The sequence below is a fragment of the Heterocephalus glaber genome, unplaced genomic scaffold, assembly GCF_053883595.1.
Source record: "Heterocephalus glaber isolate CG9 unplaced genomic scaffold, H.glaber_assembly_v1.0 deba00001504, whole genome shotgun sequence".
NCBI lineage: Eukaryota > Metazoa > Chordata > Mammalia > Rodentia > Bathyergidae > Heterocephalus > Heterocephalus glaber.
In genome coordinates, this window is record NW_028258324.1 from 74,229,230 (window position 1) to 74,256,213 (window position 26,984).

The 26,984-nt window shown below is 49.3% G+C and overlaps 1 long non-coding RNA gene across 1 annotated transcript in view; it reads right to left on the reverse strand.

The window, feature by feature from the left end:
* Positions 1–11,124: 11,124 nt before the first annotated feature.
* LOC101708235 (uncharacterized) overlaps positions 11,125–26,984 on the reverse strand; it is a 139,882-nt gene continuing 124,022 nt past the window's right edge. The window contains exons 3-4 of the long non-coding RNA XR_002394570.2: positions 20,536–22,628; positions 11,125–19,496 (exon numbers count right to left, since the gene is read on the reverse strand). This is a non-coding gene — a long non-coding RNA (uncharacterized LOC101708235). The remainder of the gene's footprint in view (positions 19,497–20,535; positions 22,629–26,984) is intronic.

The following is a 26,984-nucleotide window of genomic DNA, read 5'->3' on the forward strand; positions in this document are numbered from 1 at the left end:
AAGCCTCATCCCATCATAGGTGGGGCTTTTTAGAGGTGGCTGGATCTAGAGTATGTGATTGCTTCATGGTGTTGTGCTAGGCTCAAGGGCACTAAGGTTAAGGATGTGTGAGTACTAAATTAATCCACTGATTGGTCTGGCACTCGCCCTAAGCTGGGTGACCTAGATGGAATATAAAAGAGGCAGAAAGAAGCCGCTGTTATCACTTGTGGGTCACTGGCTTGCTTTTGCTCTCTTCTGTCTACCTTGAACTGTTTCTCCTCTGTGATGCCCTCTACCTTGCTTTGGAGACAGCGGATTATGAACTGAAACCTCTACACACTGTGAGGTAAATAAACCTTTCTTTCCTTAACTTTGGGTGTCAAGTATTTGTCAGTGCACCAAGCACATAGTGACGAAGGCCCCTTGTCCTTCACTTTGACCTTTTGGCAGAGGCCGCTTGTCACAAGCTGCCTTTGCCTTGGTACCTCAAGCTCATATCAACCCTCGCCAGTTTTCCAGCCCCAGATAGGAGAGTTTGAAATCACATTTAGTCTATGTCAGCCATGCCTTGCTCTAAGGTTAAAATGAACAGCCAAGACAGTGGAGGCCCTGTGAATCTGGAGATGAAGCCTGTGCTAATTTCAAGTTCCTTTAAGCCTCAGGATCTAAAGGAAATTTTAAGATCGGAAGTGTTAAAAATAGAAATAGCTGGGGCCCTCTGCAACGCCAGGGTAGGGAAGTCACTCGGCCTCTCCAGAGGCACCACCTCTGGGGATGTCATGCAACAGAAGGGTCTGCAGGCCAGAGACACAGGTACTGCATGGGGAATCCCCCTCAGAGAGGGCAGGCTGCAGACTTTCCCACTCCAACTTCTGTACTGGGCTCTGGGGTAGCTTTGTAGGGCATAGGGGACAAAGTTAGGCACGAGGGGGATTAGGTATTGGGTTATCATAACACCCTGTGGCCTGAGTGTAGAGCAAAATGATTAATGGCTACTCTGAAAACAAGTGAGCACCATAACACTCAATTCTCAAATGACAGTGGGGCCGATGCTAAGGCTCTGGGCACAAAACCAAAACACCAGGAGATGTTTCCCTTCTCTGTTAAAAAAAAAAGTGGGAGGAAAGAGTTCTGAAGATTTGCTGCTCTTGCAAGTTGGTCTTTACCTTAAATCACCCGACTCAATTCCTGGGTTGCCCGGTCTGTGGGGCTTGGGCTTGGTGCTGCCAGGATGCCTGGAGGCCCTGAGCTGCTCAGCCACACAGCAATGCCCTGCAGATGGGTCATTTCTGTTCGAGGCTTGTTCTGGAAGACACACAAGAACTTAATCGTGAGCATGGCTCAGCATCTGTACACAGCCACCCACCTGACCCCTCTCTCCTGAGTCAGCCCTCCTAGCAGAGGGTTGGGGGCCTCACTCGGGAGAGGTAGGGCAGTTCCTCTGCACTCGGCTGCCGATCAGCCATTGTATCAGGGTTCACTGGAGGAACAGATTATATAGATATAATATATGCATACAGTGGCCACCTGTGAGAGGTTTGTCTGCATGCTTCAGAGCAGAAGACCAAGCCAGAAGTCAGAGGCCTGGCACCGTTGCAGCGTCCCCTGGGAGTCCGCATCGGGAAGCCGAAGGGTCTGTGTGGGAAGCCTGGAGACGACGTCCCAAGGGGGCGGTGAAGACTGGTGCCCTCCCAAAAAAGCAGAAGTGAGACTTCCTCCTTCTTTTCCTCCTTATTCCATCCAGGCTACAAACCTGTAGTCTGGTGCCACCCACACCCAATTCGTGTCTTCCCTCTTCAGGAAGTGCATCACTCAGACACGCCCGGAACTAGCTAAACCGCTCCACGAGGCCTTTGTTATCCAAGATGACGCACAGTTAACCATCACAGTCATCTACTTCCTAATGGGGTATCTTTGCCACCCACTTCATCTATTGATGTGGGCATGAGCAAAGCACTTCTTGCTGTGTTAAAATTACCCCAAAACTTAGTAGTTTAAAACCCTGAGGACATATTACCTCAGGGTTTCTAAAGGTCAGCATTCGTGGAGCTGGGGTTCAGAACGCTCCCTTGAGGCTGCATCCACACTGTCACCCAGCACTCATCCTGAGGCTCTGCTGAGAACGAGCTGTTTCCAGGCTCACTCACATTGTCACTGCAGGCTTCAGCTACTTGCAGGCCGTTGGTCTGAGGGCCTCAGCGACTCCCTGGTGTTTGTCTGGAAGCTCAGCTTCTTCCCCCTTGAACCTCTTCTGGGGCTTCTCCCAGAGCGAGTCATCCAAGAGACAGTGAGGTGCAGAGCCACAGTCTTTTTATAACCCAGCCCTGGAGGTGAGACGCCGTCACTTCTGCTACACACTATTGGTCACACGCAGACCAACCCTGCTACACTGTGGGAGGGTCTGCACCAGGGTGTGACTGTCAGGAGGGGCGTCCTAGGGCCAGCTTGCCAACTGGACAGTTTTAGACTCAGGCTTTGATGCTGCTTCTGTCCTTTCCATCTGACTTGCAGTCTCTCCAGAGAAGCCAGTTTCACTCCCAGGCTATGTATGACCCAGGTGCGTGAAAAATAAAACTTTCATTTTGAGCCTCTATTCTACTGGGTTTTAGGAAGTTTTAACTTTACTCTGTCTTGTGGGAGCCAAGCTATCAGGAGGGACCTTCCTGGTTAGTAAGAACTTGTTTCCTGACTTTCCTACAGTCTGTTGCTCTGGAGGCTTCTGCTCCCAGGCTGCAGCTGGGAATCGACCTGGGAAGCTACATGGAATCTCATTTTCCTGGGTGCACCATGGCCCTTTTCCCTTCTGGAAGCTGGCTGCTCCCCAGCTGGCCCTTCTTGGGAAGTGGGAAATGTGTTGCCGCTACCACAGGGCTCTTGGATTTCTGCATTTGTTTATACTTCCATCATCTGGAAAAGGTGATTTCTAGGCTGTTCCTTTCATTATTTGGCCAGAATATGTTTTTTGATGATTCTACCCTAGCCACAGAGGGTTTAGAGTTTTTCAGCAAGCCCCACAGAGCCCTGGGTGGCTTTTGACTCCCACCTGGAAGCAGTGCCTCGATGCCTATGTTGTTGAAAGGAAAAACCCAGGACCCAAAGGGCCAATGAGATCTACTCCACCAGCATGCTGGGAGTCCTCCTCTCTGCCTGGCGGTGCTGTCCCCGCGTGTGGCAGGTGGACAGACAACCCCCCCAGCTCTCTGGAGTCTGGTCCTTCAGGTGTTGTCTCTGGACCTGTCTACTTTCTGATGCCCTTCCTGACCTCAAGCTTGAAAGCTTGCTGTCCCACCTCCTCTGCATTTTACTGAGGTCCTGCTCAGGGTCAAACTCAGAGGTAACAAATTGCCAGGCTGTATGCTGAATCTGCCCAAAGATATAATTTCACCCATGCCACTTCCTGTGTTTTATTTGAATTAGTTGCCAATATTTAAAAACAGGGATTTCACATAAATTGTGAAAGCTTTTGACTTGCACTGGAAAGATCATCTCTGGTTATGCCATACCTGTATTCCCAGGGGACAGTCATTGGCTGTCCCACCGGTTAGGTGGCCCTGCTCCCCGAAGCTTCTGCTGTCTACACCTGCTTGCTTTGCTCTTTCCATCACCCACCAGACCTGGTGGGGAGACTTCCTGTTAGGGTTTATACCAAGATATGTCCCCAAAGCCTCATGTACTTGTAGGTGGGCTTTTGGGGAGGTGACCAGACCATGGGTACATGGTACTGGATTAGTCCACTGATGGGTGTACAGCTGGGTGGATTGATTTATCTATCTCCTATCCTTGTCTTACCTGCTATTACAGAGCAGCCACTGAGAATTGTAAGGAACAGTGGAGCCTTGACTTACAAACTTCATTGGTTCCCAAGTGCTTGTTGTCATTCAGGTTGGTTGTAAGTCAATACAGCTGAGATCTGGATGCTTACCTGGGTACACGCTAAAGGTTACAGAGGCAGATGAATCTTCCAATGACCTCATTAACCCAAGTTGTTTGTCAGACCCGTGGTAACCTGACGCTCCACTGTATAATCCTCTGCATGACACTGGCCATCTCCATGGTAACGTCCAGCTATTAATTGCAGCGGAAGTTCATTTTCCAGTTAGGTCTTAGCCAGGCATTGTTGGGAGACTAATGTTAGGGCTCAGGCGGGGTACAGTCCCTTTGGCAAGGCTAGAAATGAGCCCTCCAGATAAACTGATTAACACGCACTTCAAGATTCGCCAAGGCTAGTGGTCAAGGCAATCAGGATACAGTTTGCACTTGGAAAGGACTTTGGAGGTTTTGCTGGCATAGTTAGAACATCTGGTGTCACATGTGTAGTTGTGTGTAGCTTGCAAGGTGGAAAGTGAACACCTTTGATGTCCTGTGCCTTCCTGTCGCCCCCACACAGTGCAGAAGGAGAAGCCTCGCCCAGAGCTGCCCCTCACTATTAGGGAGACCCGAGTAGAGGGCCCTTTCCCATTCCTCAGTGGAGCCACCTGGCAGTGGACCAGGAACCCATTTTCTTGATCCACAGCCCTACATTCCCTCTTGCTCAGTTCTTTCCAGTGCCTTCTGGCTTCTGCTTGTGACATCTGTCTGTCTAGAGCAGCTCTGGGGTGAGCTGTTTGACTCTGGAGGTTTAATTTGCAAACCCAAACTAAGAGCCTGCTTTGGTGCCGAGATTACCTCTGTAAGTGAGCTGCAGTAGCAGCCGAGGCTTCATTCAATCCTGGGCCACAGCAAGGCTCCTGCTAGCCACAAAGGCCTCCCTTCCAGGCCTTTCTCCCAGCCTCCAGGCAGACGGCCACTTAACCTCAATTGTTCCCAGGCAGCGTGGGCCAATTAGAGAGGAGGCGGGCGGGATGCGGGCCTGGGGGATCTTCCAGGAAAGGAGACCCCAGGGCTGCCTCGGCCAGGTTCTCCCCCTCGCGCAGCCCAGTGCAGGAATGTCAGCCCTGGGGATGCCAGCTGGATACTGGCTGCCCCAGAAATGGGAGCTGAGATTTGGTCCAGATGGCAGTGAGTGTGGCAGCACCGCAGAACAGATCCCCAGGGCTCGAAACTTCCAAAATGAGATTTACAGTTCTGGCCCACCCCCTTTCAGCAGGAAACACCTGCTCCCCACTTTGGAACGGCCTGGCCTTACTGTTGACTTGTGTGCTGGGATCAGACTTTCACAGCTAATAAGTGCCTGGTGTGAAAGAAAAGCTATTTTGAGGTGGGAGGAGTTCTCAACCTTTTTCCTCTTTGAATTTTAAGTCTTGATTAATTTCTCTTCAGTCCTTTGTTTCCTAGTTCCTCTCTCCCACAATTCTTCCTGCTTTAGCTCCCTTTCCTTTCAGTTTTCAAGATTGCACTTTGGAGTCCAAGCCAGGCCTTCCCGGTGCTTCCCAGTCCCGTCCTGCCCAGCAGGATCACCCAGAACACACAAGTACTTAGAGTTGGGCTGCTTTCCAGGGCACCTCAGTCAGAGGTGCAAGTGATTCTCACGTGTAGCCACCGTCCCAAACCACTGGGCACACAGTGATGCTGAGAAATAAGACCACGGAGCCTTCTGACTCACTGAGGTGGCTTCATGCCTTCCTGTCACTAGGCAGGATTCAGTCTCTAGAAGTAAGACTTAGGCCTAAAGATGAGTGACAGGCATCAGATTATTTTTTCTTAGTTTTTCTCCTATTATACAAATGCTACATGTTCCCTGAAGAAGATTTAGAGACCATAGAGCCAAAAATATCCACAACCACTCAGAACTACAGTTAATATTTTGGTGTAGATTTAAATGTATATTTCTTTTTAAAGTGGTGACTTTGAAATAAAAATGGAATCAGACTACCCTTGGTTGATAATCTTTTAACATAATGAATCTTTTTCTATCTGAGTAAATGAACCATAGAACACAGTTTTAGTTGATGATGTAGTATTTCATCAGTTTCCTATTGATGGATTTTGGGCTACTGTTTTGTCTTCTTTTTTTTGGTACCGGGGATCAAACTCAGGACCTTGTGCTTTCGAGGCAAGCAGCGGCATCACTGAGCTAAACGTTTTGTCTTCTTACAATAAGCAATGTGAAGTCTACTGTTATGGCCAAAGTTTTGCCCAGATTAGTGGTATTGGTCTGATCTTTTCTCCTAGACACATTCAATGGGTCATCTTGTCTCATGTCCTCCTGTTCATCCCGAATGCCAACACTGCAAAGTTCATGTGCCTCTCAACTTGCCTTTGTTCGATAGGAGGTATTATAACACCCCTGACTGCCCAAATCTTGTCTCCTAACTCCCGCCCCTCCTGCATTTGTTTTTTCTCCACATCATTCCCATCCTCCCTGGCTCCCAGGACAGCAGCTCTTCATACGACTCCATGCATAGGAGTTATGGCTTCACAATATGCATTGTCCAAAGTCTAGCTACATTTTTTCATTTCCCCGTTGCCTCCTAGTCAAGCTATCCTCACGCCTCACTTGTGCTAACATTTTCACCCTTGGTGTGCATCTTCATCCACATTGGTGCCACACGGATCTCTTTCAGGCCTAAGTCAGATGGAGGCACTTCCTGCTCTAAGAGTTCCACAGTTTCCTATTGGCTAGAGCAAAATTGAGGACTCTTACCATGATCCATGGCCCTGAAAATCTGGCTCCTGCTTACTTTGCTGATATCTTTTTTCTACTTTTTGCCTGGTCAACTCACCTCCACACTGTGTTCTTCCTGTTCTTCAACATGCCAGCTCTGTTTCCAACTCGAGGCTTAGTCACTTGTACTGCACCATCTGCAGGTGCAAGGAGAAGCCATGCAGCATGAAGCCTTGTTTCTTGTTCCATGCAAGGTCCTTTGATCTGGCATCTTGTGTCTTCTACCACGGCACAGCAGCTAGCTGATTGTTAGCTTGTAGGCAGGTTAAATGCTCGGACTCTTCATAATGATTGACACTCACCACTGCAGTGTGCTTGGGAAGACAACCTGCCTCTTGAAGGTCAGCTGTGCTTTGCTGCTGTCAGATACATCGCTCTTGAACAGACGTAGCTGCTCCTCTCTGGGACACTATGGCTTCCCCGTCTCCCTTCCCTGCTGTACACACTTTAACCAAATACGAAACAGTAAAGCACCAAGGGGCATCAGCGTCAGTGCAATATACGGAAGAAGCAGGAGTGACAATCTCTCAGCCCTTGGAATGGTCCTGTTTGTCCTATGCATAGAGTAGGTGGCTGCTGTCCTGTGATCATGGCTTTTCATCAAGCTTGACACAGTGAAAACTGGGGAGTGAGAGGGAAAGTTGGATAGATTTGATTAATGCTTGTTTTTCTGTACCGATTTGAAAAGGAAGGCAGATGCAATCCATTCTCTAGTGGGAAGGAGCGCAGTCTGCATTCACTGCTTCCCAAAGTATCCGGAGACTCCAGGAAATGCTCATGGCCTGGGGAGGGTGTGATCTGATTAGCATCCCAAGTGGCTGTGGTTCCCGTGGTGACACTCCCATGATCTCTTGGCAGAGGAAGCAGGCAGGAAGGTTGGCGAACTCCAGAGTCTCCGCTAACATGCGGGGTCCAATCAGTTTAATCTGGGGGAATAATTTGGGCTGAGGCTATGCAGACTGAGACTGCTCAGCCCCTTCCCAGTGACTGGCACTCACCACTGCCATGGCTCAGGAAGGAAACCCGCCCAGGGAGGGTCAGAGTGCTTTGCTGCAGTTCCAGTGTCCTAGAATTTTACTGGGTTAATTTATGGTACCACTAAGCATCTTGGTGTGACGAGCCTGGACTAAAAAAGCAAATGAGCCTAGGGAGTAAAGGTATAAAGTATGGATCACCTCGGGTAACTTTGCGTCCTGAAGGTGCAGTTATTTTTTTTTTCTTATTTTTTCTTTTTTTGTGATACTGAGGATTGAACCCAACGCCTTTTCACTGAGCCACCCTGCCACTTTAAAAAATGTTTTAAAGTTTGGAACAATGTTTTACCAAGTTGCCCAGGCTGCTCTTGAACTTGTGATCCTCCTGCCTCAGTCTTCCAGAGTGCTGGGATTATAGGCGTGCACCGCTAGTTTTCTTAAAAGTGCCTTTTTAGAATTACAATTTCCATAGTCGCCTTTCTACTTACCTTTATTTCTTCTACCTCATTAGGCCTTCTGCTCTGCCCTTGTTGTGGATGCCAGGATGGTTCATGTCCTCTACCCTTTAGTTAAGCCAAGGAAAGCTGTACTGGCCGAGGTCTGGTGTGTCTTATGAGCTTGTCTCTCTGAAGCAGAGTCTATGGCTAGTCCAGCAGAGTGGATGTTGCAGTTACCTTAACTTTACATATTTTAAATTATTCATAGTCATAGTTTTTAAATCATAGCCATAATGAGCAAATAATAGAAAGCAGGAAGCCTGGGGAACATCAATATGGAAATACAGGAGAATAAGTGGTATTTCCTCCAATCAGCCTTGGACACTCTTCTGAACTCTGAAAGCTGCATTTATCTGATCGAGGTCTTTATATAGCAGATAATAGGTCTCTCTTAAGCTAAGAGAGTGCTAAGGAGGAAATACAGTAGAAATTACTCTGAATTGGGTGCTATTTATCGGAGATAAGCACTACCTGCATCTGTAATGCGCTATTTGTACAGAAATGCTGCAAATAGCATCCTGAAACTTGCACTGTAATTGTGTTACTTAACAAACATCATGAAGGTTGGGATGAGTATATTTGGTCTTTATGCCCGGTCGTGGCCCTCAGTGCCTGAGACCTGTGGATTCCCTGAGTGCCGAGAGCAGGTTCCTCGTGCTAATGAGATGGTTCTCAGTGGGGGCTCCTAGACAGCCCCCCATGGGCAAGCAGCCAGAAAGACGGCCCTGTGCTTGAAGGCTCAGCAATCACATCTGTCAGCCAGGCCTCGGTAAGCCTTCAACAGCAGGGTTGGGGATTTTTGGTTTGATGAATGCATCCTCACACCGAGAGGGTGACACAATCTGACTCCATGGGGACGAAAGGGCCTATGCTCAGCATCCTCCTGGGCCTCGCCCCATGTCCCTCTTCAGCTGGCTGCCCCTTCACACCCTTTCCAAATAGCCTTTAAGACCAGTGGTAATAGTAAATAAAGTTCTGTGGGCTTTTCTAGTGAATTATCAAACCCACAAGGGTGGCGTTCACAGACATCTCTGATTTATAGCCAAGTTGGACAGAAGTGTGGGTCGCCTAGGGACCCTACACTGCCAGCTGGCATCTGAAGTGTGGGCAGGCTGGTGGGACTGAGCCCTGGGACCCATGGGGTCTGGTGCTCAGTGCAGGTGGAGCCAGAGTCGAATTGAGTTGCAGGAGCCTCATGTGGTGTCTGCAAGGATGGGAATTTGTTGGCATGAGGAAAACCTCATATATTTGGTGTCATAAATACCCTAGAATGGGCAGAAATGCCCTAGAATGTAATGAAAAGAAACTCACTTCTTTTACCTCACAATCCAGTCCTAAGCATTGAATGTTGACTTCCGCTTGTCAGTAATAATGACCGTTGGGCAGCACTTGGAGCACAGAACGTAAGTCGTGAGTCATTTGGAGAGAGCAAAAACCCTGGTTTTGTTCCACCCTGGCTCAGCTGCTCCTTCTTCTGGGGTTTTCCTGAGCTGACCTGTCTGGTGACGCCCCGCCCTTCCCTGAGGCACTGACCAGCCTCAGACCGAGGCTCCCCATGTCCCCACCCTGGGAGCCACATCTCCCCCTCCAGGTGTGAGCTGCATGTGGGCAGAGGCTGGCTTTTGCCCTGTGTCCAAAGCTGCCCAAGGACACTGCTGGGAGCATGGTGGCCATGCTGCCATGACATGCAGGACAGTGTGAACACATTGAATGTATTTTGATTTTCCCCCCAGGTAGTTATTTTGTGGCAAGTTCAAAGACGGAATAGAGTGTGCTTTTCTCCTGGGACATGTGTCTGGACAACGCACGATGCCAACCAGGTGTTTATATGGTTAGAGAACACACCATGCTTTGCAGTTAGAGGCCACTTGTGGTTCTGTTCCACTGATTTAAATATATATTGAATTTTCAAACCAAGGCAGGGCCTGTGGGGATGTGCTTCTTGCTCTCCTGCGGACGGTGTGGGGCCGACCGGCAGCTCCCGCTGCAGCTCTGCTGGGGTACCGTGGTGTTTGCACAGAAACTACTTCCCCATGGCTCCTCCCAGCCAGTGACCGAGCGAGGTGGGGCCTTGTGGGCCTCTCTGATGGGCAGCTGTTGCCTGAGGTCTCCAGTCAGTGGGGCTGAAAGTTTCTTGGAATTGTGTCATTGTCCCAGGCTCTTCCTAGCCAATTCCTCCTCCTCCTCTCTCTCCTGGGAAGTTCAGCCGAGGAGAGGCTTTAGCAGAAGATGTGAGGAAGCAGAAGACCAGGGTACTTCTCTCTGCTTCCTGGAGCACCTCTGGCAACATCTGTGTCCCCTCCGTGGCTCCACCCCTCTGTGTCCCAAGTCGCCTCCCTCTCCTTCCCCACCCAGTGATCACTGTTGGCTTAGGGAGCAATGGATTCACAGGTGGAACAGAGGAGAATCCAGAAAGAGGTCCTGCTTTATTTAAATGACTCCTGTGTCAAGAGCCCATAGGCTTGTAATGAATAATATAAACAGTATTCATCCTGGGAGAAGTATGTGGATATACCTTGCTGCATATAGAAAACCAAATCTAGTAGAGTGAAGATGTAAAATTTGACTTGCCTTATAAGGAAATGTGCAGCCTGGGGCAAGGGGAACAATTTATCACTGTTGTGCTTGTCTATTGTTAGATGACAAATGATTCCAGAACGTGGCAGTGCGAAGCAGCAAATGCTCAAAGTCTCAGAGAGCCACTCAGGATCAGGAACCAAGCAGTGGCTCAGCCAGCGGGTTCTGGTTCTGATTCTTTCATGAGGCTGCAGCCACCCTGTGGGCCAGGGCTGGACTGGGGTGGGAAGACCCTCTTCCGAGCTCATGCCTATGGGGCTTGGCAGGTTTCAGTCTTCACTGGCTGTTGGTACAAAGCCTCCTTTTCTCACCATGTGAGTTTATTTCCCTTGGGATGAGAGCTGTGAGGGAGGGGAAGGGAGAGAGGAAGAGAAGGGAGAGAGGCTGAGGATGTGCCCAGGATGGAAACCACAGCCTTTTCTCAGCATCATCTTAGCAGGGGCTATATTAGTCTGTTTTCATTACTGTAATGAAACACCGGAGGCAGGCTAACTTAGAAAGAAAAGTGGTTTATTTATCTCACAGTGTGGTGGCTGGAAACCCAAGTAGCATTCCCTAGGTTCTTGCACAGCCCCTCTTGGTAGCATCACCTCATGGAGGACAGCAGTGTTGGGATGAGGAATCCCAACTCAAGTCAGGAAGACAGAGGGAGGCTGGTTCCTAGAATTCCTTTGGATGGCACGGCCCCCAATGATCTTCCCACTGCCACCGAGGCGCCACCTCTTACAGGGCTGATGACCACACTGAGGACCAAGCCTGCAGCACGGGAGTCTCTGGGGAACAAGCCTGAGCCACACCAGTCCTGGGCAGCGACCTGTCAATACCTTCACCTCGTTACGTTCATGAGAAGTAAGTCATCAAGTTCATGTGAAGGAGGAGACGCCTCCCCCTCCCAGATGGGAGGAGTATCAAAGGGTTTGTGAGTGCCTTTCCACTGTGTGACTTACGGTGGCCTAAGAAGTTTGACTTTTACTGGGATTAAAATTGGGAGACATCATGTGGTTCTAATTGGAGGAGGGATATTCAAATGACCAGATTCAAGGCAGACTTTTTCAAATGTGTGGCATTAAGCACGATCTGCCAAGTGTTAGGAGGTAAGAAGTGTTTGTTCACATCACCAGCAACCAAGAGGAGACTCTCAGAAGCAGCAAGAGAAAAATCTGATTATGTGGAAAAATAAAACATTTATATGGTAAAATCCTACAACACCTAATAGATAAGAGACAGCTTGGGGAAATATTTGCAGTGCAGATAAAGGCAAATCTCAGTAATATATAAAGAGCTCATCTGATCTGACAAGGAGGTGACCGTGCTCTAGACAGATCCATGAAGGGCGTTGCTGCAGTGGCTGTGTGTGCTGTGACAGGCACAGCTGTGGTGCCTCAGAGGTGGAGGGGCTGATGTCTGTTTCTGGAACAGGTCCGGGGGGCTTTGTCTGTGCCCACCTGGCCTCTTCCTCCCCGCTACACCTGCTGCACATTTGGCTACAGGAAAAGGGAAAAAAGAGCTTTGCTGAAGCCCTAGTCCTAGATTTCAAAGGTTCTCAAAATAAGCACATCAAGCTGGCCTTCTTTCAAAAAGAGAAAACATGGGCCAGGGATTTAGCTCAGTGGTTCCGATGCCTGCTCTATAAGTGCAAGGACCCGAGTTCGATCCCTGGTACCCAAAAGAAAACACGTAAAAGCACTTTTCAGTTGGAAATAAGATAGTTAGTTTTCATTACCTTCTCCCAGGGATGATAACCTGACCATAAAGAAGAACCTAGCAGACCCGTTCTCCTCCAGGGAGTCTGCTACATGTACACAGCGAGGTTCGTGTCCTCACTGGGCCTTGGGTTTTCCTGTCCCTCCTTCCTGTAAGGGGAAGGCTGCCTTGATTCCTGGCCAAGGGACAGTGAGTGTCTGCCCTGTTCTGGTCCATCCTATGCCACCTCTCTGCTGTTGCTGGGTGGCCCTTGTGAAGTCCAGCTCTACGCTAGTCAAAGGCCTAAGTGACCTGATTTGGAAGGATCCCAGAGTCGACTGGATTCCTGCTTGGGGATGTAGAGGTAGGTAACCAAGTCTGAGGTGACACCAGGAGGGGCCCTATCAAAGTCACCAGAAAGGCAGACTAACACGGAGAGGAGGGAAGAAGGCACAAGAGTGCCAGTCACCAGCCTGACCATCTTGTGTGCATTCTTGTGTAAGAGTATGATGACGTCACAGTGCCCAGCCTCCTTCCCTCCTAAATCTCCGACCAAGGTGACCCAGTATCTGACTGCGTTTGTGCTGGAGGGAGGTCTCTCTCCTGCTTGTGGCCTCTCGCTGTCCCTCAGCGAGTCTACAACACCTCATGCAAGGCCCCTCACCAATGGATGGGACATCTTCAGGCAGGGAGGTGGCAGTGTCTGTCCTAAAACAGGAATTGCAGAGTCCTGAGCACAGTGCCAGGGAACAAGCTATCATGCTTTATGACTTTTTCTGCCACTTTCCCACATGGGCACTTTCACACATGTCTCTCTAGGGATGCAGAAGTCTAATGTCAGTGGACTAGTCCTGAAGTACAGATAGATACCCATGAGGACCAATTTGGTCAATGGACCAGTCATAAATATGGATACTGGTGAGGACCAGTCTGGTCAATGAACAAGCCCTGAAGTATGGATACCCATGAGGACCAATCTGGTCATGCATACCCATCCTATCATTGTTCTGGGGCCTTGCAAAGTGAGGCCCACAGAGCAGTTCACCCCGAGTCTGCAGGGCAACCAGTGCTGTATACATGTGGGGCTTGGCAGAACCTGAACAGTTGCTTCTTGATTTTTTTCCCAATACATAGATATTTTATATTTGTATGGAAAATTTTTCCTTTTTTTAACTTCAACTTAGGGTTAACTATGTTGTTTCCATAGGAATGTGTGAAACTGCTTTCTATTAAGAACAGACGGAGAGGCAGATAATAAATGAGTTTGATTTGGTTATTTGAGCACACATTCTAGCAGAGGACGTTCTTTTTTACTTACAATTTCTTTTTTTCCTTTTTATTCTTTTCAGATATACATAATGATACATTTCAGATATACATAATGATACATTTCAGATATACATAATGATAACATTCATCATAGAGAATTTGTACCTGTACATGATGTATTTTGCTTCTTTTTTTCTCATTCCTCTCCTCTCCTTTCAACCCCTCTATTCCTCCTTATTTTCTTTCCTTAAAAGTCTTTTTGTGTCTTGATTTTTGTTGGCCTCTCCACTGCCCTGTGAGCTGGGTGCTGGGGAGGGCATGTTTGTGTTTGGAGAGGGACAGGGGTTCTGAGGGAGGAAGGAGAGCCAGACCCGCTTGGCGACTCTGATGTCCTCTCTGATTTCGCCATTGAACTTGGGGATACACCTTCCTGCTCATCCACCAACCATCTGCTGCGTTCAACTCGAGCTGGTTGAGGGTCCGTTTGGTATCAGTCCCTGTGCCTCGGAAATTAATTGATTCAGGGCCTTTGGAGCTGGAGGGAGGCCATCAATTCATCGATTTCTTCCTGCTGGTGTGTCTTCCCACCTCTGAAACAAGCAGTGCAGAGCACCCATCTCCTGCAGCAGGAAATGGGGTGCTTGGGCAGGGCTGTTACTTCAGGGTCTTGAGTGATTAAATGTCACCCAGCCACTCCTCCTGCTGCTCCAGGCTGGGAGTCGTCATGGCGGACTCCGTTGTCCAGGCCTCTGAGACCAGGCGTCCAGCCTTGGGACCGGTGGCCAGGCACAGGGGAGGACAAGCTCAGGATGGGGTGGAGATGCGGCCCCCATGATGTGTGGGCCAGGTGCAGGGCTCAGCGGATAGCAGAGAGCCGGACGCATGGTGGCCTGTCATGGAGGGTCCCCGGGGGAAGACGGCAGACATGGAAGAACACAGAGTGGGCAACCCTGGCATGGTGGGCTGTGCACAGCGTATGGTATCCCCAGCTCTTTGGCCTGAGGCCCGACACCTACTGTGGGCCTCCATGAGGGTTAGGCGGGCAGCCATGTCTCCAGGGAGAGGGGTCTCCTGAGGGGACAGGGTCAGACCCACTCTGTCAGCAGGCTTTATCTGGGTTATCAAAGCCTGGACCACGGCAGGCAGAACTCCAGCCTCGCCCTCCCTGAGATACACAAGGGGTGATCAGCAAATATGATGAGTGTTTGAATTAAAGGGAATTTCTTACAGCAGAGACGAATCCCCCTCAAAATCCTCCCCTACCCCCTCTTTGAATGCACATATCCCATCATTCTTGGCACTTTCTGAAGCAGCTCTGGAGTCCTCTTTTGTGGGTGTCTACATGAGGTGTGATCAAAAATATGGTGAATGCTGCTGCTGAGTGTCTTCCAATGGAAAAGCAGCTTGTAAAAACACGACACTGTGTCCTCATCCACCTCATTCACTGGATCTGGCACCATGTGACTCCTGGCTCTTCCCCAGAGCCAAAATGAAAGTGAAATAGTTTGAATCAATTCGGGACATTGAGGAGCCACAACAGCACAACTAAAGACACTCAGGAAAGAAGGCTTCGGATCTGCTTCAGAAAGTGGTAAGAAAAATGGGATGAATGTGTTTGAAGTCAGGGGGAGTGTTTTGAGGAGGATTCATGGCAGTGTGTCTTTTACTGTAAAAAATTCCCGTTCCACCTCCTTCCTCTCCTCCCACTCCTCCAGGAAGCCCCCTCTGGCCACACACAGAGCTGTGGCCACACACACAGCTGTGGCCACACACTTCATCACTGCACGCGGCCACCCAGGTGGTGGCGGTGGTTTGGACATAGGACCAGAGCAGGATTCACATCTAACTTACCCTCTTGGGAGCTTGGTAGCAGCAACAGGTCTTGTTGCACCTCAGTCTCCCTTGAAGCTAACCTGGGCACCAGGCTTCAAGATCAAGAAGTTTATCTGGGAATCGAGAGGGGGAAGGAGAAGGTGGGAGGGCGCAGAACGTGTCACCGACCACCGTGGTGTGCAGAGCGCAGTCCTGCCAGGGACCTGGGGGACGTGCAAAACACGGTGCTGGTCAGTGGGTGTCAGCCTGGTTGGGCTGCGGGCCCTGGAAGCTTGCTCAGACGTTATTCTAGAAGGAGAGAGCTTTCTGTGAAGTTGTGTTTTGGATGAGATTAGAATTTAAATCAGTGGACTTGGAGAACAGCAGGTCGCCTTCTCTTGAGTCGAAGACCTGAATAGAAAAGTCCCGCCTCCCCTGAGCAAGAGGGAGCTCTGCCTGGGACTCAGACTCTGACTCTTTGCCTGCAGGTTTGGGTCTCGCCAAGCCTCCCTCATCATGTGCGCTAACTCCCTACAGGAAGCCAGCCTGCTCTCTGCCCACACCCTCAACATCCTGTAGCTTCTGTCTCTGGGGGAAGGAAGCCTCGAAAGACCACTCACTCCGAGCTATCGTGGCCATTGCTTGAGGGCTGCGCCTCTGGGGCCCTGCTTTTGTAGTCCTTCCTGCTGCTCCACACACGGGTGGAGGGGGCTCAGGTGGCCAAAGGAGGCCACAGGCAGAGGTCTGTAGGAGCTGGCCGGTGGAACCCCACCCATGTGTGTAGAGTGCTACCTGGCATCCTGTGGAGCCCTGCAGCCCCTGCTACCTGGCTGTGTGTCGGGGGAGGAGAACCTAACAGCGTGCCCTGCCACTGCCTCCTGGGAACCAGGCTCTGGCCTGGCTCTTGGATGCCGATCCCACCGCAGCTCTCCATCTCTGAAACAGAAGAGTGGCGCACAGCACTGCTGGAGAAAGCAGCCACACTATGTACGCAAAACCTCGGCATGGTGTGTAGTGCAGAAAGCCTATCTCCTAAACAGTAGCCACTGGGATTCTCGGTTGGAACCTCCAACCTCCGCCCACACAGTGTGGCCTCCAAAGCAGAGGCTGGGACCCTGGGTACGTGCAGCTCTCCATTCTCGTCAGCCTTCCCGCGGACAGAGACACAGGAACACGGCAAGACTCATCGCTTGGTAACATGATCACTGGGAGCCCCGCTCAATCTGGGTGGCTCTCCTGCCAACAGACAGACTTCCGGTCCAATTCTAATCCTTCCCAGCTGCCTTCAGCCTTGCCATTTCTAGAGCCATTAAACATAGACGAAAGGCCACGGGTTCTTTGTCATAGATGGTTATACGGTCCATGCAAAGAAACAGGCTTGGGGAATAAAAATAGATTAGGGAGAGCAATGTGACACCATTCGCCTCTGGATGGGTTATAGGAGCTGGAAGCCCAAAAGCTTCACTGGCCAACTCTGTGTGGCCTTCCAGGCAGGAGCATTCTGTGCCCTCTGCAGGGAAGACAGGGGATGTCCCCGTCTACATGGGGACCCACAACCCATTAGGTGGTTGGAGTGTGGCCCCAGGCTCTTAAAGGTGTGTTAGTCAGTGATCCCATCGCCGGGCAGAATACCTGGCACTTGTAACATATGGGAGAAGAGGTTTAATTTCCTCACAGTTGAGGGAATTCAGCCCCATCAGCTGGCTCCAGGGCAGAAGCATCATGGTGGAAGGGTGTGGTGGAGCAGAGCTCTTCAGTGCATGGTGGCTGGAAACCACAGGAGAACAGTGCCAGAGGAAAGGCCCAGGGCCCGGATGTGGACCACACCTCCATGGCCCACTCAGAAACACTCAGCAGTGTGCTTTGCCAATCTTCGAGACACTTCTTAATCCAATGAAGCTGACATATCAAGATTAACGGTCACAGGAGGTCTCTTGTGGAACCCAACGGTGTTTTGAAAGTGCCTTTTGAAAAAGAAAAAGCAGCACCCACTACTCTGAGGCACCGGGAGCCATCATTTTATTCCTTCCCAACCCTCCCTTCTCTGAGTGGTTATGTCATAGCTGTACTGAGTCCCTTCCGTGCAGTTGGCCCAGGTTTTCTTCCTTCCAAAGGAGCCCAGGCCCCCCGGGCACAGCACCAGGCCAAGTGCACAGTGGCAAGCCTGGCTCTCAGAAGAACATTCGCTGCCGGGTTGGAAAGAGACAAACTTGAGCGAATCCTGCTTTGTTCGCTTGAGACAGCTCAGAGTGTGTGAGAATCTGGAGCAGAGAAAATCCCCAGAACTGCTCACGTGCAAGTCGGTGGTCCCACAGGGGCTAGATGGTGTCCAATGGAAACTGTGGGGAAAACATCCCGTTTTAAAAGCTCTTAAAAACAAAGCGATTATTTTTGAGTTTTGAAGGAGAGACAGATTTCAAAATATTATGAATTTGCAGAAATTCCCATTTGAGACTTCAATGTAGATAAAGACAAGCTGGCTGGAAATTTGTGCATTTGGGATGTTCATGGAAATCTTTATTACCATCCCTCATCTTCTGGGTAACTTTGTTTACGGCAGTCCAGTCCATTTGGTACAGAATGAGTTACGTAGCAATAACGTAAAGTATGCAGCCACTGACAGAGTGCAGTTCTGACAGCGCCAACCTTTGCACTTCACCAGCGCTTCCGGATGTGTCGAAAAGGTCATGACTTCTCACTCACAGGAAAACCAAACCGCCAACAAGTATTTCATTGCTTCTCTAAATTATAGATGATCTTCTGACCCCAACACGTGTGCGATATAGCCCCACTTGCCGTGGTCTAATTACTAAAACCCAACCCACTTGTTGGGTGTTATTCCAGTTCAGCCTAAGAAGGTTAAGCCAGCTTCCAGAAGCAAGAAGAGAAAGGCGAGTCTGTGTCTTGCTTGACCGTTGCACTGTCTGACTCTTGCCATGCAGGGCAATGAGGAGAGAAAAGACGTGGTCTTTTATCAGAAGGAAAAGTAGGGGCTGGGTGGGAAGTCTTATTTCCATTTTATAGTGAGAAAACAGCTAAGCTTCTTCTCTAACATCACTCAGTGATGAACTCACAGAGCTAGGACTCCGACACAGGTCTTGCAGACAAAACCCTCGATTGGTCCACTCCGCATCTGTGACCTGAGAGACCAGCTGCTGCCCGCCATGTGAGCTCGCTGCTCGGAGAGGACAAGACACTTTGATTTCCTGGGAGATGCTGCCGTGGTTCCGAGTGGGGCCAATGCTGAACCCGACCATCCATGGCTTATCTCAGTTAACTGCAAGTCCTGTCCACAGGAGGGCATGAGGCTGCACGGGATGCCACAGAAGGGAGATTGTCAGTCTTGTCCCCGGTGTGCTGAAGGCCTTGGTGTGGATTTCTGGGCAAGGCTGAGCTGAACAGACCTCCGTGCTGCTTCTACTTGGGACGGCAAAGTCTGGTGGCCCTCGGGAAGAACCGGGTCCCTACTGAAGCTGCCGCTGGCTGCCGCCTGTCACCTGCCATACACTCTTCCTGTGTCCCAGGGTGGGCTTGACCGTGTCGCTCACTTCTCAGGGTAAATGATAAAGTGGCTTGAGGAGTGGGCATCTGGGGTCCTCATTTTTTAAATCGAAGGAGGCAGACGCCTCTTCCTCTGGCCGTGGCCTGCAAGGGCTCCTGAATGGCCAGAGCAGCGGCAGCAGGGGCCTCAGAGCTGGACTGACTGCCTTTGTGCTCCTGGAAAGGCTGCCAGGGTGCAGGCATCTCAGCCGAGCCAGGCACACCATGCCTTCTTCCTGTTTCTCTCGCGTGAGCCAGGACTTGCACGGAAGCCAGGTGTACTGGTTTGCTGTTGACTGCAGATTCAGGTGTCCCACCTGGGAGGTGGATGGTGTTTTGCAAGGCTTTGGGGAAACCTCAAGCTTTACAACGCTGAGGGTCAAATCCAGCTGAGGAATACTTGGGGCCAAATCAGGGCATCCTCTGGCAGCGGGCTCTTCCCCTGGCCTGTAGCTCACGTCCGGAGGGCGCTGTGGGTGCCCTCAGCTCCCCGGAACCAGGGTCTTCTGAGCCCTGCATGGGTTGGTGGTTTGTGTTTTCTAACTGCACAAATTATACCTGTGAATGGTAAAGGACAACAAGAAGGGTGCGAAAGACAATTGCTTGTGACCCTAGCATTCACACCTCAGCGGGCTGGGGAACTCCTGCAGGGTGTTCAGGCAGGGACAGGACTGGCGTGGGTAGGCGTCCGCCACTGCTGCAGTGGACACCAAAGGCAGAGTCAGTGCTGGCTCTGGGTCTAGCACCTCTTGTCCCTTTCCCAGGGCATCTCTGATGCCGAGCTGCAGGGTCTGTGGGAATTTATTGGAATTTCTGCATTCATGATCAGGAATCGGGAAGGAATGGCTACCCACATGGCCACCTTAGCAGCAGGATGGGAGCTCAGGATGAATTCCCCCTGTTCTCCCTCCTTGGCGGCCTGGGATGCGTTTGACTGCTGCTCAGAGGTCTTGTGCCATGGAGCCCCGGCTGACCAGAGTGAATCCTTGTATTAACTTTCCCTTCTTCCTGGTTTCATTTCCCTCTCCCTCCCTCCTCTTTCTTGGGACCACTTCCCAAATAACCTCCTTGAATGTAAGACTTTGTCTCCAGTTTTGCCTGGAGGAGCTCAGTGTGTGATGCTCGGTTCATTTGTCCTCATGATGACAGCCATGAGAGCTGCCCCCAAGGATTTTATTTCTCCTCTGGCTCCTCCTCATTCTTCTCCCTTCTCCTTTCTCCTCCTCCTCATTTTTTTCCCTCCTCTTCCTCCTGCTCCATCTACTCCCCCCTCTTCTTCTTCCAGGGTGCAGTGTGTAATTTATGCCAAGTTCCCTCAGGGCAGAGCCTCAGATGGGGATTTGTGTGCATGCAGCTTATCGAGGGAGAGATGTCTGCAGAAAGCAGTGCAGGTGTCAGGGATGCAGGGTGGGGAGGGAGAGCGGGAGCATGCAAGAGTGTGGCTTCCGGGGAATCCAGCTCCACCCGGAGCTGCTCAGTGAGCTGTGGGGTGTCGTCTGCACCTGGGGAGAGCGGAAGGGCTTTTACACCAGAGTTCAGGCTGATCACTGCACTCTGGCCACCCAGGGAGGTGTCAGTGTGATTGTCACATGCTTACATGACAGGTCCAGTTGCCCAAGGATGATGTTGTAGAGAAGCCTGGCAGGGTCGACCGTGAGCGAAGGACCTGGGACAGCAGTGGGCAGGACAGCATCCAAATCAACAGGAGGAATCTCAGGAGATCTGGGTGGGGTGCCAGCAGCATGTGCTGTGATGGTTTGTAAGTCCTCATCCTTTTAGACTTGGAGGCGTGCATGCAACTGCTTTGGCTGAGAAAGTATGGGTAGAAGAGTTTTTTTTCTTTCAGGTGTATCCCTCAGGAGCCAGAGTGTGGCTGGCCTCTACCTTCTTTCTTGCTCTGGTGGTCATGGAAACCTCTTCTGAGGTGGATCTTTGATCACCCCGGCTCCTGGAGCTCTGTGCTGAGGCAGAACCATGGTGTACATGGTGCACAAACAAGAAGTAAGCTTTGTTTTTAAGTCACTGAGATGCTGGGCAGATTTTGTTATCATAGGCAACCCTAGCCCACCTCGACTGACACACTCTCTCTGTGTGTTAGGGTCAAAGGCATAGGAGAGACTACTGCATGGTTCTGGGCCACATGGCCCTGACTGGAGTTGTGTGGCCAGGTGCTTCGAGAGTTCAAGTTCCTTCTCTTGTGGACCATCTAAAATCCCAGCACTCCACTTCTGTGGCTCATGAGAATTATGGTATAGTTACCAGGAGCCTCAAATGCTGGTGACAAAGTGGGGTGGTCAGCGCTAACAGGACACCACGCAAAGGTCCCCAGATGGAGATGCTCCTACCTCACTGTGGGCCCAGACGCAATGGAGCCAAGTGACCATGGACTGACACCTCTAAAACCATCAGCCAAAGTCAATCTTTCTTCCTGTAAGTTGATTTTCTTAGGTATCTTGTCACAATGATGAAAAGCAGACTAACACAAACGTTAATTCTCCTTTGCCATGTGACAGAACATATTCACAGCATCTGTGGATTAGGACATGGGCATATCCTGCCTGCTGTATCAGTTGATTCTTAACTTCCATGAGGAAAGAGACTCCACTGATCATGGTTAGATCCCTAAAATCTGATATATAGAATCAATCAATAAATTATTAAAGTAAACTTAAGTAAAATAACCCATGGAAAGCATTGGTGTGCAGCACATGACAGACACTCTTGCTTTTACCTATCAAAAGCCCTTTAGCCTGCCACATCCGAGGCATTGGGTACATTCTTGCAGGCTTTGCTCAAGCCACTCCTTCTATGAAGTGTAACTAGAAGTCTTCCTCCTCAGCTCTGGGTTTTATTAGACCTCTTTCTTTACTAGGCCATGAACTGCTGGGGTGGTAGCAGTCTCATTAATTCCTGAGCTCCTCAGAGTTCCTGGCATGTGACAGGCCCTTAGCTACAAGAGAAATGGAAGCAACCCAAGGGAAGATCAAAATGAGACAGCCAGAAGTGTAAGAAGCAAGGAGGCCCCCAAGGGCCTTCCACTTCCTTTCACCAGAGAAGAACCTTGCTGCCAGGTGGCTTGAGGCCTGGCTTCACAAACACATTTGTAGTAAGATTTTAAAACCAGCTTCCTTTGGCTTCAGTCCCTTGTGGAACCATCCAGTTCCCATGAATGCGTCCATCCCGGAAATGGCAGCCCATCTGACACCTGTCCCCTGGAAGCAGTCGTGCCTGGTTTTGACCCCATGGTGATGGCTCTGCTTCTAGCTGTTCCTTTTGTGATCTCTCCAGAGTTTTGGGCACTGCTCATTCTTCTCTGCCATCCCGGTGTACCCTTTTCAGGTCATGGCTGAAAGCCCACACCTTTGGGTGAATACCTTTTCCTTTCCAGCAAGTACAGAAGGTGACTTGCATGTAGTTTTAAAAAGTTGGCTGTCCTTTTATTTTTCTTTTTTCTTCAAAGACACTTTAAACTCTTTGGTCAACATTTTCATCATTTTCCTCTCAGATATTTCCTCTCAAATACTATTTTTAGCCATTGTTCTCCCCAATGGGGTTCTCCTCAGAGCGTCCTGGCTACTGGGGCTACTTTCATAAGCTTCTTCAAGAGAGGAGACACAGGCAACCATGTATCCTTTCCCCCTAAGTAGGTTAAATCTTCCCCAGATCCTCTTCTGGTTATTCTTGAACTGACTGGAGGGATAAGAAGAAAAACATTTAATTGTGGTTGCTTTGAGGGAATATATTCTTTACCAAATGTTCTCTCGGGGAGGGCACTGGTTGAGGTTGAAAGAAGTATTTTCTTAAGCCGTTGGGAAGCAGGAGGGGTCTCATAAGGTGTGGTAAGAAGAGAAAGGCCCACGAAAGGAAAAGGAGAGGACTTGAGATCGGTTCAGGATTTGGAGAAGTGGGAAGAGGAGAGGGATGAGAGGAGGGCGGGGAGAAAGGCAATGGCCAGGAAGATGGCGGAAGGCCCTGTGTTCCAAGCTGCGCCCTTCGTGCCACGCCGAAGCCCCTGGCGCCATGTGGCCCGGGCACGTGATGGGAGCGGAATCTCGTGGGATCTGGTGGGGTGAGGTTGACATAGCACAAATTGGGACTAATTATGCAGCCAGCGGAAAGCTGTGAGAGAGAAAGGGACACGAGCCGTGGGAACTTTGTCGAAGGCAAAATGAAAATGAGCAGCAGAGCTGCCCCGGTTCGTCCCAAGTACGCAAATGAGGAATCCCACGGGGGCGCTGTTTACACCTCGCCTGTGCCGCGCGTGACAGGGGCAGCCCCTTGGGAAGGTCACTTAGACCCAGCTCTGCCCTGCTGCTTACAAAGGCTTTCCTCTGGCAGCTCGTTCTCAGGAGTGTCCGGCTCCCCTGAAACTCTGCCTCTGTCACCTTTGGTGTAGAATTCAGTGCTTAAAGTTAACACGTTCAAAAAAAGAGCTAGAAAGAGTGTCCTCAGGGGCTACAGGGGAGAGTTCCAGGGACAGGCGATGTGAACGTGTCTGAAGGGTGTGAACCAGGAGGGAGGACGGAGGTCACTGTGGAGGTCGTGTCAGAGGCGGAGGCGGCTACAGCAACAGCGGGGTGAGTGATGCCAGGTGTCGGATGCGATCCACAGGGTCCAAAGCTGGGTGCTCTTAGGCGGCCACTAAATCTTAGCTAGCGCACGGATTTGGGGGGCATCCCATGCTACACAGTCTCTCAGGTTACAGCCTAACTGTCCTTGGCATTTTTTATTTCTGAGGCAGGATCTCACAAAGTCACTAAGTCACCCAAGTTGGGCTCTAACCTGCAGTCCTCCTGCCTCAGCCCCCCAGAGTGCTGTTTACATGTGTGCCACACACCTGGTTCCTTGCCAACACTCTTAAATCTGCTCAATATCCTTAAAGACTCAAATCAGCCAGATTTGTTAAAACAACCAGATTTTGTTACTTGCAAAGAATAACACAAGCTCTATAGCTGTCTTAAACAATGTGCATTTTCCCTAGGACACCTCTTAAATTACCTCCCTGTGATAAAGTCTTAAAGCTGGATTTTAGGTTTTGTGTAAATGAAATAAGCACACTTTACCCATTTCTCCCACTGAATGTGACACAGTGCCTGGAGTAGCTATTTGAGGACTTTGAAAAGTAAATAACAACAGGCAGATTGTGAGAAAACACCAGAAATCCTAGTACCGCCAGCCTGGGAGTGAGTTCAGTTTTCCCCTCTGGTGTCTCTCAGCCAAACTCACTGTAGCCATACTGCAGATGAGTCCTGGAAGCGGCTCAGAGTAGCTCCGGGCACCCTCAGCCTGGCACGAGCAATTGGAAAGGGAGGGAACTCCGGAGTTGACCTCTCTTCTCTCATCCCCATGACCAGCTGATCCTGTGGTAGAGGGTAGCGGTGGATTGTATGTCCCAAGAAGGCAGGGCTAACCTTGCTGCTTTTTAAAAATATCTGTCTTCCCACCCTCTAGCCCAAGTGCAAGCTCAGTCACGGAAGTGTGGGGTGGAATGGAATGGGGTTTCTGTCTAGGAGACTAAAAGAGGAGACCCCAGGAGACCAGACAGCATGGAGGAGGAGGAGCTGCAGAGAGCAGCTGTCTGTGAGCAGGGCGGTTAGCAGCAGGATCCAAGCTCTGAGTTCCCCTCCTGAGGCACACTGTGCACTTCTGGTCACAATTCGCACACTGGAGATTTTGAGCACTAAAGGAACAGATAGATCACCCCGGATTCCAGCCTGAGAGATGGACGTTTGTGATACATCTGAAGAGCACTGCCAAGATTTCCATGGCTAAACTGATGTTGCAAACATAGCTTTTGTGTTGGAACTTTCAGTCTGAACTCAGCAGCCTCACTGCCTGGTGAAGCAAAAATAGCAACATTCACCGCAGGATTTAAACAAGTCTCAAAGTTTAAATAGCATAATATTTAAGCCTTTAAACAACATTTTAAATGTCCAGCTATAACTATAGCTATTACTATGAAACATTAGACTATAAAATTTAGAGCAAAACAGGAAAGACCATAATGATTTGAAATTAGATAATGAGTTCTTAATCTGATGCCAAAAGCATGAGCTGTTAAAGAACACATGGATACATTGGACTTCCCCAAAATTTAAAACTCTCTCACTAAAAGACTGAACAAAAAACCTACAGACTGGTGGGGAATATTTACAAACCATTCCTATAACAAAGGACTTGTTTCCAAAATATATAAAGAACTCTCAAGCTCTAATAATAAGAAAACAACACAATGGAAAGTGATCAAAAAGCTGAGTGTGGTGGTGAATGTATGTGATCCCATCTCTTTGGGAGGCTGAGGCAGGGAGGGTTGTGAGCTCAACCTCAGCCTGGGAAGTTTAGTGAGACTTGGTCTCAAAATTAAAAAAAAAATTTTAGGCCCGGGGATTTAGCTCAGTGGTTTCGTTGCCTGCTGCGCAAGTGCAAGGACCCAAGTTCGATACCCAGTACCCCCCCCAAAAAAAAAAAAAAAATTTTGGGCCGGGGATTTAGCTCAGTGGTTCCCTCGCTTGCCTTGCAAGCGCAAGGACCTGAGTTCGATCCCTGGTACCAAAAAAAAAAAAAAAGTTTTAAAAAAGGGCTGGGATGTAGCTCACGGCAAAGGCCATGGGCTCAATCCCCAGTACCTCAAATAAAATAGTGGGAAAAACACGAGAACAGACATTTCCTCAATGATGATAAACAGGTAGTAGACAGGCACATGAAAAGATGTCTGACATCATTAATCATTAGGAAAATGCAAATTAAAACCAGATGAGATGTGGCCACATCCTGATTAGAAAGGCAAAAATGGGTGGTTCTTACAATACTGAATGTTGACGAAGGTGTGAGCGATTAGAATCCTTACACTGCTGGTGGGAATGCAAATCTGGGAAGTAGTTTGGCTGCTTATAATAGTGCAGTTTCTTATAAAGTTGAATATTCACATCAGTCATCCTTCCCTGGCTGTGTAGATTGGTGCCAGGATCCCCTGCTCCCAGAGATACCAACATTTACAGAAGCCCAAGTCCTGTTCGTGGAATGGTGCAGTATCTGCACATAAGCTAGGCACAAATCATATTACCTACAGTAATGCAATGGAAATACCATGTGAATAGTTGTTTTACTGTATTGTTCTGGGAATAATGACAAAGAAAAGTCTGTACACGTTCAATACAGAAGCAGTTTTTTTCCAGATATTTTCCATCCAAGGTTGATTAAATCTATGAATACAGAACCACAAATATGGCAGGATGATGGTCCTTATTCTGTGGCCCAGCAATTCCACTCCGGGAATCTGCCTAGTGAAATGAAGATTTAGGTTCATACAAAACCTTTATGAAAGCAGCACCTCTGTTCACAATTGCCCCAAATCACAAACAACCCAAAAGGTCATTCAGGTAGTAAAGGTATAAACAAACTGGTACGTCTACACCATGCTAGTCAGCCATTTATAGTGCACTACTCATCAATACAAGTAGTGATTGACAAATGTGATAATTTAGGTGAATCGTAACACATTAGATTGAATGAAGGCTCCATAGTCTGTGATTCAGTTAACATATCATCACTGAAAAGACAAAACTATAGATATAGAAGGAAAAATTAGTGGTTTCCAGGGACATAGGAACAAGAGTAGGGGAAAGGGTAACTATAAAGAAATAGTGCAAACCAGATTTTAGTATATCCTTGTAGTGTTTGTGATTACCTTAATCAGCAATGTATGAAAAGTCATTCCTCTAAACGCAGACTTGGGGAGGTCAAAGTCTGTGCATATATACATCCCCGTATTGACCTTCAAAAGGGTGTACAATTTCCGTTCCCATCCGCAGCACCCAAGTACCTCTGCACCAGTACCCTTGCTCACCATCATTGGGATTTCTCATTATCACTGTTTTCCCAATTTGAGAGGTATGTTAGGTGAGCTTTTTAAAGAAAACTGTTCATAAAGAAATCAATATGCAGATCTAGTTTGAGTTGTGCATTTCTGTCAATGGCCATATTGTCAAGTGTCTTTTTAAAAATAGATACAGACAAGTAGATATTGATGAAAAGAGAAAAAGCACT